Source organism: Ornithorhynchus anatinus, chromosome 1 (assembly GCF_004115215.2).
Source record: "Ornithorhynchus anatinus isolate Pmale09 chromosome 1, mOrnAna1.pri.v4, whole genome shotgun sequence".
In the NCBI taxonomy this organism is placed as follows: domain Eukaryota; kingdom Metazoa; phylum Chordata; class Mammalia; order Monotremata; family Ornithorhynchidae; genus Ornithorhynchus; species Ornithorhynchus anatinus.
In genome coordinates, this window is record NC_041728.1 from 146,564,058 (window position 1) to 146,577,921 (window position 13,864).

Sequence of the window (13,864 nt, forward strand, 5' to 3'; positions counted from 1 at the left end):
TACCATCTGCTAAACTCAAGCTCTTTCCTTTCTTCAGACACCTCTATTCCATTTCACTGTCCTTTGACAAGCCAGGAAAAAATACCCAGAAAACCGAATATGATCTTAGCCAATGAACAAAAGTCTAAATGGCCTTTTTTATTTTAATTCTCACAATAATATGATTATTATGCTAAATTCAAGCCTTCGAATAGGTGCCCCAGTATGGGCTAACAGTGAGATTTTTGGACACACAAATAGATGTGAATGTGACCTTTAAAAAATACTTACCATGATTAGTATTTGTTATTATCCTTATCATCATTTATGCAACGTGGTTGCTGTGCCTGGCTCCTGTCGACTTGCAAAATATGCTAAGCAAGGTACGTGGCCCCTAACTGAAGAGCCGGCGATTGAAAGGCACAAATAGGTACAATACATTTAAAAGCCTCTTGAAGAACAGTTTTTCACCACATAGCTGCCAGGCAAGACAGTATGTGGTAAGGGAAGATTTTGGAAAAACTGCTCTGAAAACCTATTAACTGGGATTGTTAAAAAGCAGCGAATAATTGAGAGAGGAGGGAGGTTCCCCTCTTTAAAAGGCTTTTAAATGTTACCATATTTTTGTTGGCTTTTTGCCTGCAACATATAAATGAGGATAGTGAATTGAAAGGCTGGTTGTTTCCTGAAGCTTGAATGAAAGGATGGTAGTCTATCAATTCAAGGCACGGGTTTAAGATGCCATGCTGCTCCATATGCAGCTGTTGCGACAACTCTTAGCATTTAGTGGAGGAAGCATAACACTCAGCCATGCTGAATGCTTTATCATCCTTTCGTTTTTGTCTTTTTGTCATTTCCACTGTGATTTTGCCTGTTCAGTGCTGCCATAGCTCTATGCATCTAAAGAGTTAATAAACTGCCTGGCCAGAGAACAGGCAGGAATTGTGGAAAAACCACAGGCCTTGGAATTGAGCAGCTGACAGCAGATTCTGCAGGTGCGAAATGGGAGGCAGTGTCATATTTTCTGTGTCGTGCAATTCACTCAGAGGTGGGGTCTGATTTCCTGGCAGTGTCGTATTTTCGGTGTCGTGCAATTCATTCAGAGGTGGGGTCTGATTTCCCGGTCCTTGAATTAACTGGTCCAGAAGCATAAGTGAATTCCAGAAGCTCCTACTCCATTATAATATGAACTTTAGCTCTTTGAAAAGCAGCAGTCTTAAACTAGATGCCTGGATTGTTTACATCACATGTTGACTGTGGCCTTGAAATATCTGGGTTTTTCATGTCAGAAAAGAGACATCCCAGTTGCCATCCAACTAGAATGATAAGAAATGGAAAATTAAGCAACTCAGCATAATGCAATGAATCAGTTTCTTGCAATCTAGTGACTCTGTCAATGTAAGGGTGGATGATTAAATACTTTTTATTATAAAATATTTCTTCATTTGGTAGGTTCAGGAGAAACTATCGAAAGGTTGGCTGCTTTTAATGCATATTCTACTAATAAATAAGTTTACCATATTTTTCTAGTCATGAATATTGCGGGTAGTGGGCACACAAGGCCAAAGTCCCCTGCCTTGTGAATGTGTCTCGAACGTTCCTCTCTCTGGTGGTAAAAATCTGTTATAAAACACTCAGGAGTGTTGAATCCATCAGATCCTTTGAGTAGTCTCCCAAAAGAACTGTGTATCTGTGCGTCTATAGTTGGTCGGAATAGAACATTTGCTTGTTGGAAAACTTTCTGTTTTAGGCTGGCTTACATTACCCATATATCCATGCAATTAACAGTGAGTTTTACTATCTATAGCACCTCTCATCAGGACTTTAGTTGATGAGCATGAGGGAGGGAGGGAGAAAGAGAAGGAAGGAAGGAAGGAAGGAAGGAAGGAAGGAAGGAAGGAAGGAAGGAAGGAAGGAAGGAAGGAAGGAAGGAAGGAAGGAAGGAAGGAAGGAAGGAAGGAAGGAAGGAAGGAAGGAAGGAAGGAAGGAAGGAAGGAAGGAAGGAAGGAAGGAAGGAAGGAAGGAAGGAAGGAAGGAAGGAAGGAAGGAAGGAAGGAAGGAAGGAAGGAAGGGCCAGTGTTTAATGGAATAGCAAATCTAGAACCTCTTTTGACTGGCTTCAAGAAGGAACTGGTAAATCCACTTCACCTGACAATCATTAAAGGAGAATTTGGTACCTTTTTCTCCTTCTTTTAGAACACTGTTTTAAAACACTGTTTTCCCTGGATCAAACCAGAGCACTTTCTCAAATCACTTGAGAGAGATGGCTGAGAACTCCTAAGTTTCAGATCTCTTTTATTGACTTCACCTCTTTCTCTGGCTCCCTTGAAGGTGTAAGGTGTATTTACTTCTTCATTTCCCAGTCAACAAAAACTCAAGATGCAATTTGACCAGTACTGCAATGACATTGTAAGAGAGTGTTCCACCAGTTCATAAATAGAGAATACATAGATTATATCAGGCTGAAATTATCTCATTACCATTCTACCTAATATTTAGACATACGCAAGTTCTTGTAAACTTCAGTATTGATGCAGAATGTTTCATTTATACCATAATGGGCCCATTCTGTTCTCTTTTTTAGCTACAGAATGGTTGAAGATAATGCCTCCAACTTGAACTAATGAAAAAAAATCATCTGCCGTAAATGTTCGTTCTAGAAATGCCAAATGAGAACATTAGGGGGCCAAGTTTGATATTAAGAATATGAACTTTGCAGATATTTTCTAGGTTGTTGGTGGGGGTTCATTATTCCTATTTTCTTTACATCTTTTTATTATTTTACCAACTCAAAGGACCCAACTGAATTTTATTTAAAATTTGGAGTAAAGAAATCTGAGAGTGACCCTTTAATCTCTATCTGCTATTGTTCTTTTATTTTTCTCTCTTTTGATTCTTCCAACTTTCTCACTCTGCTTCCAAAGCTGTAACCCCCTTATTTATTTAAGTCCCTTGACTTTCTCTTAGCTCTCAAGATCTTATTCAGTGATCCGTACTCTCTTTAGCCATTTTCTCTGTCGTGTCCAACATTTTCTTAACTTTCTCTCCATCACTTCTTTGCATTACATATTCATCCACCTGTTGTTAGGTCAGGTTGTCTTCTCTTTAGTATTTAGGTCACTCTGTACCTTCCTTCCTTCATCTCTGTAGTGTGTCCGTTTCCCCCCTCCTCTAGAGATTTGGTCTCTGGATTCCTTAGCAAATGGTCCCTGATTGTGGAAAGGTCTAGACTAGAGAAACAAAGTGGAGCTTGCAAGACAATTGATTGCATAATTTTGACTGTCAAAAAATCCTCACTTAAAATATCTCTGTAACTAAAACAAAAGGGATAATTTTTTTTTCCTTATAGACCACTGATTGATAACCGCCTCATTTCTCAACTTCACTTTTATAAACCAGCATAAAATCGATAATCAACTGAACTTCTTGGCCCTGGTGATGCAGAGACCTGTCCGAGCCAAAATTCTGGGGCCCAACTTAGCCCAATTCAGGCTGCGGGAAAACACAGGCCCGTGGCCTATCTGCATTTTGGGAGTGAGAAAATGACCTACAAAGAAAGGAAGTCAGAGGTCAATGTTCAGACGTGTCATGCACTATGTCAGTTTAGTTGTCTTTGAGGATTATAGGAACCCAGGCATGCCCACACTTCGGTGAAGCCCCATGGAATATTGGTCTTATAACATTGTACTAGGCTAGTTTTGCCCCGAGGGCTAAAACAGGGGCAAAGACACCATTGGTCATGCTATCCTGGCCGAGACCAAGCCAAAACCCTCAGACTGGACCCAGACTAAAGGAGCTCTAGAACTTTACGGTGATTTACACTATTACTAATAATGTTCTCTCCTCTATTTCATTTTAACATTGGCACTGCCCTTACACAGTGATTTTCAGGCATTCCAATATTGTTTTAAAGTACCAGTTTGCATCAGCCGCTCACAGAATTTGGAAGTGTCTTGTTTCCTAAATATAGATCCCTTCAAGTGTTGGCCTCCTCTAATTAAATTCCACCAGCATGACATCGGAGCACCGTAAAAATATAAATTTACCGTCTTTTCTTTCCATCCTTAATCGTTATTTTCAGACTACCCTTGCTAGAGAAGCTACCTCAGTGCACGGGCTTCTGCAATTTCATGACCTTGTCTAAACTGTACTTGAGTCACTAATAATGACCTTCCTGCCCCACAATTCTTTCTAGCCTTAGAAGGAGTTGACAGCACTTTTTCAATTTCTCTCTTGTCTTCCCTTGAACATACTGGAATTACAACTTCTCACACAAAGTACCATCCCTTTTGTAGCGGAAACAAAAGGAGTGTGTAATGAATTGGTTAAGATTACATTGCATGTTTAGATGATGAAATCCAACTGCAGCTCGATTCCTTTATTTTGTCTTGCTGGACTCAAGCTTTCACTAAGACTTACTGATTGGCATCTTCCCCAGTACAAGTGCTTGGAAATATGGTCTTTGGCTTCAGATTTCTAACTGTGTTCTGACAACCATTGCATAGTTCAGAGAAATGAGGTACTGTACAGTATTTCAGGATACGCACTGCTTGTAATCCCTTATTACTTTACAGTAGCTCTAGAAGCACCTGGATTTGCTTCAGGTGCTAAACCCTCTTTTGACTTTCCGCAGCTATTCAGATGCTTAGATACGGATGTTAGTTTTATGTGCCATTTCTCCAATAAATTCCATACAAGCTAATCCTATATAATTCATTAATGGTACTGTAGTTCTGCAATTGTAAAATGAAATTTTTGTCTTTTAGCAGATGTTGAGGAAAAGAGAGATTATAAGAGTATATAACATTAAGCCCAGTGTGGGCAGGGATTGTCTCTCTTTATTGCTGAATAGTACTTTCCAAGTGCTTACTGAAGTGCTCTGCCCACAGTAAGCTCTCAGTAAATATGAATGAATGAATGAATGAATGAATGAATAGCGTTAATGAACGCTCTAGTGTCACCAAGTATATGTTCGTTCAGTAGTATTATTAAGCGCTTTCTATGTGCCAAGCACTCTTTTAAATACAAGATTATCAGATCCCACATGGGGCTCACAGTCTAAATAGGAGGGGAAACGGGTATTGAATCCCCATTTTTGCAGATGAGGGAACTGAGGCAGAGAGAAGTTAAATAACTTGGGTAATGCCACACAGCAGGTACATGGAGCGGTCTTTATTAGAGCTCAGGTCCTCTGACTCCCAGGCCCATGCTCTTTCCACTAGACCACACAGCTTATCCTCTGACGGTGCTTTATAGGACAAATCTACTGGTTCTCGACTCATTTTTTTTTCATTTATTTTTTGCCTGTTGGATAATCAACCTCTAATATTTCTATTTGGGGGAGATTGTTTCCATATTTTCTTACCTTTAAGAAACAGATCCAAGTCCCAGAAAGGCTGCAGAAAATTTTCTAAATGTAAGCCTCTAAAAATGCTCAAATTAGTCATTCATCTTTAAGAAAAAAAGATCATATTTAATCTCAATTATTTTTGCCAGGGTCTATAATGCTAATTTTACTCTTTCAAAAAATTAAAATAGCAAACAGTTTATATAAGGTGTTGATAATTACCTATATTACTGTACTGCTGTGACAGATGTTGGCAAAAAGAAGCATAAAATGCCTACAGCTGTGCACTCCATGACACCCAGTTTATACTCAGACAGAAGGCTAGCAGATGTTCTGAACTGTCACTTTGCCTAAATGTTTTTAAAGTCTAAGGACCTGCTTTAAAATTCACTAAGGTCTGGTTTGGTTTCACAGAGGTCCTCAGAATTCCCATCTGTGACAATTAGTGTTGAAGACTTTTATAAATCAATCCCTGTCTTTCCTTCCCTTCTACAAATAGACAACAGTTTATCTGTGGACTGCGAATCTCATTCTCTCCATGATCTAGTTGTGAAATTCTACAGCTTCTGAAAATGAGAGAGTGAAGGCTGCAAGAATACATTCAGAGTTTAGATGAATTGATTGTATGGAAATGCTCTATCTAAAGCACTTATTCTTCCTTGCTGCATTTAGCATTTGCGTACTTCTTAGAAGTAAACTGTTCACAATATCCAAACTAGGCCTGTATTTTCCCAGTAGAAAACAAAGAATGTTTTGTTACCTACATTTGGCATTTTAACCACTGTGCACACAATTACCGCTTCTCCTATATCAACTACACAACAATAACTATTAATTGTGAATTTAGAATAATGAAAGAACCGAATGTAGGCTCAATTCAAAATAAAAGATATGCAGAAGGTATGTAGGCTGTCACATTTTTTCTAGTTTAACACAGTAATACCACTTTTTCCCCAACATACCTTTGGATCCCTAAAAAAAAAATCACTGCCCTTTACAAATCAAGTTAATACCTTATTTGCTTTTAATTTTATCAAGATGGAATCCTGTAGTACATTCATTTAACAGTTCAACATTATGTTAACAATCGTGTGTTTAGTCTATCCTGTTTCTCCCTTCTGTATAGAAATATAACTCCAAATTGTACATCTTTCTGGGTTTGTTTCTAAATTACTCCCCACACTTAATTATGAGGATGAGAGGGATGCCTTATTCTTCTTTGTTATAGGCTAAGCTCTCAGTAATCCCAAACAAAAGAGCCAGTTCTGGAAGATATAGGATTTGCTAGCAGGATTATGGTCTCATAGATAATGATGTGCAGTCAGCAGAAGCGAAGCTTTATTTTAATTCAAATAAGCTAGTAAACAAACCAGCGACAAGTCTTCTGGTGAGAGTAACTGGCTGCTGTTGCTACATTGGCAGCTAAATTATAGAAAATTCATTATACCCTGTTCACCATATGGTAAATTTAATACAAGATACAAATTAAACTAGACCCAGTGTTTATTAAATTACCATCTTTTTTTATATTTGAATGTCTCAAAATAATTTTCATTGATCTATATAAGGGCATTCTTGATGAAAGTGATTAGCTAAAGAGAGTAAAAAAAAATTTAAATTAACTTTATGAAAAAATAAAAATACAGATATTCTCAGGGATTTGATTGTTAATGAGATTAATTAATAATTTTATGCCTGTCATTACTTTATTTCCTTTCTCTCTGGCTTTCTGAGCTTTGATTTTAGCCGGAGTAGCTGAACCAAAGTGCTGAATTTCAGCTGGCATTTCGGAAATCTATCTTTTCCTAGACGTGCCAATATTTGGCGTAATCCTGCTCCTTCTTCCTCTAGACTATAAGCCCGTTGTGGGCAGGGAATATGTTTATTCTTATATTATACTCTCCCAAGCACTTAGTACAGTGCTCTGCACACAGTAAGCACTGAATAAATACCACTCAATGAATGGACTGTAAGCTTGTTATGGGCAGTGAACATGTCTATCACCTCTCTTGTATTTTACCCTCCCAAGTGCTCAGCACACAGTAAATACCCAATAAATACCATTGATTGATTTTACTATGACATTTGTTAAGTGCTTACTATGTGCTGGGCACTGTTCAAAGTGCTGGGGTAGCTAAAAGCTAACCAGGTTAGACTGTGAGCCCGTCACTGGGCAGGGATTGTCTCTATCTGTTGCCTAATTGTAATAATAATAATGTTGGTATTTGTTAAACGCTTACTCTGTGCAGAGCACTGTTCTAAGCTCTGGGGTAGATAGAGGGTAATCAGCTTGTCCCACGTGAAGGTCACAATCTTCATCCCCATTTTACAGATGAGGTAACTGAAGCACAGAGAAGTTAAGTGACTTGCCCATAGTCACACAGCTGACAAGTGGCAGAGCCGGGATTCAAACCCATGACCTCTGACTCCCAGGCCCGGGCTCTTTCCTCTGAGCAACGCTGCTTCTCCATTCCAAGCGCTTAGTACAGTGCTCTGCACATAGTAAGCACTCAATAAATAACTATTGAATGAATGAATGACTAATCCATGTCCCACATGGGACTAACAGTCTTAATCCTCATTTTACAGATGAGGTAACTGAGGCCCAGAAAAGCAACTTGCCCAAGCTCACACAGCAGACGAGTGGTGGAGTCGATATTAGAACCCAGGTCCTCTGACTCCCAGGCCCCTGCTCTATCCACTAGACCAAGATGTTTCTCCAGCAACTGGTTGATTGACTGGCTGATTGATTTGATTAGTCTTCCATGAGTTCCGAGGTCTGACCAGGAGTACCCTGACTTTCTCACCATCTCTGGCCTGGCTGAGGGGATCCATTGCAGGAACCATCGCTGATGTTGGGGCAACTGGGTTCCTACCTTCCCCAGCCACAAACACTTCCTCCCCTTGAGTACAGGTTTGGGTGGGGAAAGGGGGCTAGAGGAGGGTGAGGATAATAATGTTGGTATTTAAGCGCTTACTATGTGCAGAGCACTGTTCTAAGTGCTGGAGTAGACACAAGGGAATCAGGTTGTCCCTCATGGGGCTCACAGTCTTAATCCCCATTTTACAGATGAGTAACAGGCACAGCGAAGTTAAGTGACTTGCCCAAAGTCACACAGCTGACAAGTGGCAGAGCAGGGATTTGAACCCATGATCTCTGACTCCAAAGCCCGTGCTCTTTCTACTGAGCCACGCTACGTCTCTGGAGAACTTGTGGAAATAAAGAAAGAGACCAACCCCAGCTTAGGTCCGTGGCGTAGCCAGAGCTTGGGCCCAACTAGCTGGGTTGTGGGCCGGTGAACACTGGGAGCTTGTGGATGTGCCTCGTGGCAGGAACGGGGGCTATTTAGAAAGCATCTGTCCGCTTCCCAATAATCCCCTCCTGCCCATCCCACCACCTGTCTCTAGTCCTTTGCAGAAACTCAGTCCTCTCCTACTGGCAGCGCTGCAGGCCGGCCGACGGACCAGCTGGGCAGAATACTCATGTTTGCACTACTTGGCCCAAGGAACAATTACAGGTGTGAATAGAGAATGACATGAGATCAGAATGTTCTCCACCCGCCTTCCACAGCTAGTTGCTCCTATTAGAGTGTTCGAATCGATACTGGAGTGGTGTAGCCGAGTGGGAAAACCACAGACCTGGGAGTCGGAGGGCTCGCACTACGATCCCGGCTCTGCCAGTTGCTTGCTGAGTGATCGTAGACAAGTCACTTAGTTTCTCTGTGCCTCAGTTTCCTCAACTGTAAAATGGGGATTTGGACCAGGACTCTGTGTCCAACCTGATTAACTCACGTCTACCCCAGCGCTTAGAACACTGCTTGACCCATAATAACAATAATAATAATAATAATGATGTTGGGATTTGTTAAGCGCTTACTATATGCAGAGCGCTGTTCTAAGCGCTGGGGGAGATACAGGGTAATCAGGTCGTCCCACGTGAGGCTCACAGTTAATCCCCATTTTACAGATGAGGTCACTGAGGCACAGAGAAGTGAAGTGACTTGCCCACAGTCACACAGCTGACAAGTGGAAGAGCTGGAATTCGAACCCATGACCTCTGACTCCCAAGCCCGGGCTCTTACCACTCAGCCCTGCTGCTTCTCATAATAATAATAATAATATAATTGTACGATTTGTTAGAGCTTACTATGTGCCAAGCACTGTTCTAAGCACTGGGGTAGATACAAGATAACCAGGTTGGACATAGTCCATCTCCCTCATGAGGCTCACAATCCTGATCCCCATTTCACAGAGGAGGTGACTGAGGCCCCGAGAAGTGAAGTGACTTGCCCTCGGCCACACAGAAGACATGTGGCAGAGCTGGGATTAGAACCCACGACCTCTGACTCTCAGGCCTGTGCTCTTTCCACTAGACCGTGCTGCTTCTCTAAGTTAGTGCTTAACAAATATAATAATACTGACTGACCTGCCTGTTTTCATAAAAGTACCGCTATGTAAGGGTATATCAGTATATAAATGTGAATACATATACTATATCTAGTCATCCATTCATTCAAACGTATTTATTGAGCACTTACAGTGTGCAGAGCACTGTACTAAGCGCTTGGAAAGTACAATTCGGCAACAGATAGAGACAATCCCTACCCAACAATGGGCTCACATTCTAGAAGTGGGGAGACAGACAACAAAACAAATAGAAAGCCATCATTAGCAACAGGCATCTATATATAGTCATTCATTCAATAGTATTTATTAAGCGCTTACTATGTGCAGAGCACTGTACTAAGCGCTTGGAATGAACAAGTCGGCAACAGATAGACACGGTCCCTGCCGTTTGACGGGCTTACAGTCTAATCGGGGGAGACGGACAGACAAGAACAGTGGCGATAAATGGAGTCGAGGGGAAGAACATCTCGTAAAAACAATGGCAACTAAATAGAATCGAGGCGATGTACATCTCATTAACAAAATAAATAGGGTAATGAAAATATATACAGTTGAGCAGACGAGTACAGTGCTGAGGGGATGGGAAGGGAGAGGGGGAGGAGCGGAGGGAGATGGGGGGAAAAGAGGGAATATACTCATACATATTCTCACATATATATATACTCATATATACTGATAGATATATGCTCATATATATATATGCTCACATATATATATAGATAGATAGATAGATAGATAGATACTGATATATATTCACATATACATATACTGATATATCTTTACATAGGTGTAAACATAACATAGTATATATGTGTGTATATATATATATATATATATGTGCTTATCCAGCGCTTAGAACAGTGCTCTGCACATAGTAAGCGCTTAACAAATGCCATCATTATAAACAGACATAACATGGACCAAAATGTTCAGAAAGACATATGTATATAGATGTATTAAGTAGTTCATACATAAGCATGAACGTTTGACACGTTAACATGTTAGCAGCCTGTGATGGTCCTGAGGTCCAGCCAGTGGATTATAAAGCCTCACCATTACTTGATAAGAGAGATTTAAAAAAATAACTCTGGATATTGATAATAAGGTAACTAAGCATTCGCTTCTTCAGAAAAGAAAACAAAAAAAAACCACCTCTCCATTGAAAAGTATTCATTTAATCGTGTTTATTGAGCACTTAGGGTGTGCAAAGCACTGGGGTAAGCATTTAGCACTGTACTAGCGTGGCTCAGTGGAAAGAGCACGGGCTCGGGAGTCAGAGGTCATGGGTTCTAATCCCTGCTCTGCCGCTTGTCAGCTGTGTGACTTTGGGCAAGTCACTTCACTTCTCCGTGCCTCAGTTCCCTCATCTGGAAAATGGGGATTAAGACTGTGAGCCCCACGTGGGACATCCTGATCACCTTGTATCCCCCAGTGCTTAGCACAGTGCTTTGCACGTAGTAAGCACTTAACAAATGCCATCATTATCATTATTTTACTAGCGTGGCTCAGTGGAAAGAGCCCGGGCTTGGGAGTCAGAGGTCATGGGTTCTAATCCCGCTTCCACCATTCCACGTGCTCAGTATCGTGCTCGGCACATAGTAGGCGCTCAATAAATATAATGGAATGAATAACATTTTTACTGAGCGCTTACTATGTGCCGAGCACTGTACTAAGCGCTTGGAATGTACAATTCGGCAACAGATAGAGACAATCCCTGCCCAGTGACGGGCTCACAGTCTGTGTGACCTTGGGCAAGTCACTTCACTGGGCCTCAGTTCCCTCATCTGTAAAATAGGGATGAAGATTGGGTGGGACAAACTGTTCGCCTTGTATCCCTCCCCACAACGTTTAGAACAGTACTGGACACAGGGTAAACGTTAAGAGAAGCAGCGGGGCTCAGTGGAAAGAGCCCGGGCTTGGGATTCAGAGGTCATGGGTTCGAATTCTGGCTCTGTCGCTTGTCAGCTGTGTGACTGTGGGCAAGTCCCTTCACTTCTCTGTGCCTCAGTTCCCTCATCTGTAACTACTCCAGCGCTTAGGACAGTGCTCTGCGCAGCATAAGCGCTTAACAAATACCAACATTATTATTCTCTGTGCCTCAGTTCCCCCATCTGTAAAATGGGGGTGAAGACTGTGAGCCCCACGTGGGACCGCCTGTTGACCCTGGATCTCCCCCAGTGCTTAGAACAGTGCTCTGCACATAGTAAGCACTTAATACCAACATTATTCTCTGTGCCTCAGTTCCCTCATCTATAAAATGGGGATGAAGACTGTGAGCCCCACGTGGGACCACCTGATGACCCTGGATCTCCCCCAGCGCTTAGACCAGTGCTCTGCACAGAGTAATCGCTTAATACCAACATTATTATTCTCTGGGCCTCAGTTCCCCCATCTGAAAAATGGGGGTGAAGACCGTGAGCCTCATGTGCGACCACCTGATGACCCCGGATCTCCCCCAGCTCTTAGGACAGTGCTCTGCGCAGAATAAGCGCTTAACAAATACCAACATTATTATTCTCTGGGCCTCAGTTCCCCCATCTGTAAAATGGGGGGGAAGACGGTGAGCCTCATGTGTGACCACCTGATGACCCCGGATCTCCCCAGTGCTTAGAACAGTGCTCTGCTTAGAGTAAGCGCTTAACAAATACCAACATTATTATTCCCTGGGCCTCAGTTCCCCCATCTGTAAAATGGGGGTGAAGACGGTGAGCCCCACGTGGGACCACCTGATGACGCTGGATCTCCCCCAGCGCTTAGGACTGTAAGCCCGTCAAACGGCAGGGACCGTCTCTATCTGTTGCCGACTTGTTCATCCCAAGCGCTCAGGACAGTGCTCTGCACATAGTAAGCGCTCAATAAATACTATTAGGACAGTGCTCTGCGCAGAGTAAGCGCTGAACAAATACCAACATCATCATTTACTCAGTGTTATTATTATTATCTTCGTGAATCCGATGAGTCATCTGAGAGAAAGGGGATTCAGGGGAGGGAGGGGGCTGGGGAGGGCGCGCGCGCAGGGGGGGGAGGGGGCGCGCGCGGAGGGGGGAGGGCGCGCGCGCGCAGGGGGGAGGGCGCGCGCGCGCGCAGGGGAGGGGGCGCGCGCGCAGGGGGTCCCGCGCAGGGGCCGGGCGCGCGGCGGGGGGGGGAGGGGGCGGCGGCGCGGAGGGATTCATTGGGCGACCCCGCGCGCGTCGGCCCCCGAGGGAAGCCTCCGCGCCTCCTCCGCACTACTTTGCCAGGTGTCTCCCCCTCGCCTTCCCTCGAGGCCGCGTTTTTCCGCTCTAAACTCCTACTTGATGAGAGGCATTTAAAAAAAAAAAAATTCTGGGTCTTGATCACGAGGAAGCTCAGCGTTTCTCCTCTTGAGGAAAGAAGGAAAAAAAAAAAAAAAACCAACTCCATTCAAAAGGAGAGATTAAAAAAGAAATCTAGGAATTGGGAATGACGTGACTAAGCCTTCGACTCTTTGGTGGTATTTATTAATAACAATAATAATAATAATAATGTTGGTATTTAAGCGCTTACTATGTGCCGAGCATTGTTCTAAGCGCTAGGGTAGACATAGGGGAATCAGGTTGTCCCACGTGGGGCTCACAGTCTTAGTCCCCATTTTACAGATGAGGGAACTGAGGCCCAGAGAAGTTAAGTGACTTGCCCACAGTCACACAGCTGACAAGGGGCGGATCAGGATTCGAACCCACGACCTCTGACTCGCAAGCCCGGGCTCTTTCCACTGAGCCACGCTGCACAGGGAAAGAGCTTAACGAATGCTATTTTTTTTTTTTTAAGAAAAGCATCTTCTCTTCCAAACCAAGGCACCTGCTTTATCGCGCAGAGCCACCTTCAAATTCGATTTCCCAAGGCCCCGATAATAATAATAATTATTAATAATAATAATTAATTATTGTTAATTATTATTATTAATAATAATAATGATTGTCGTATTCGTTAAGCGCCTACTATGTGCCAAGCACTGTTCTAAGCGCTGGGGGAGACACAAGGGAATCAGGTTGTCCCACCTGGGGCTCACAGTCTTAATCCCCATTTTACAGATGAGGGAACTGAGGCACAGAGAATAATAATAATGTTGGTATTTGTTAAGCGATTACTCTGTGCAGAGCACTGTGCTAA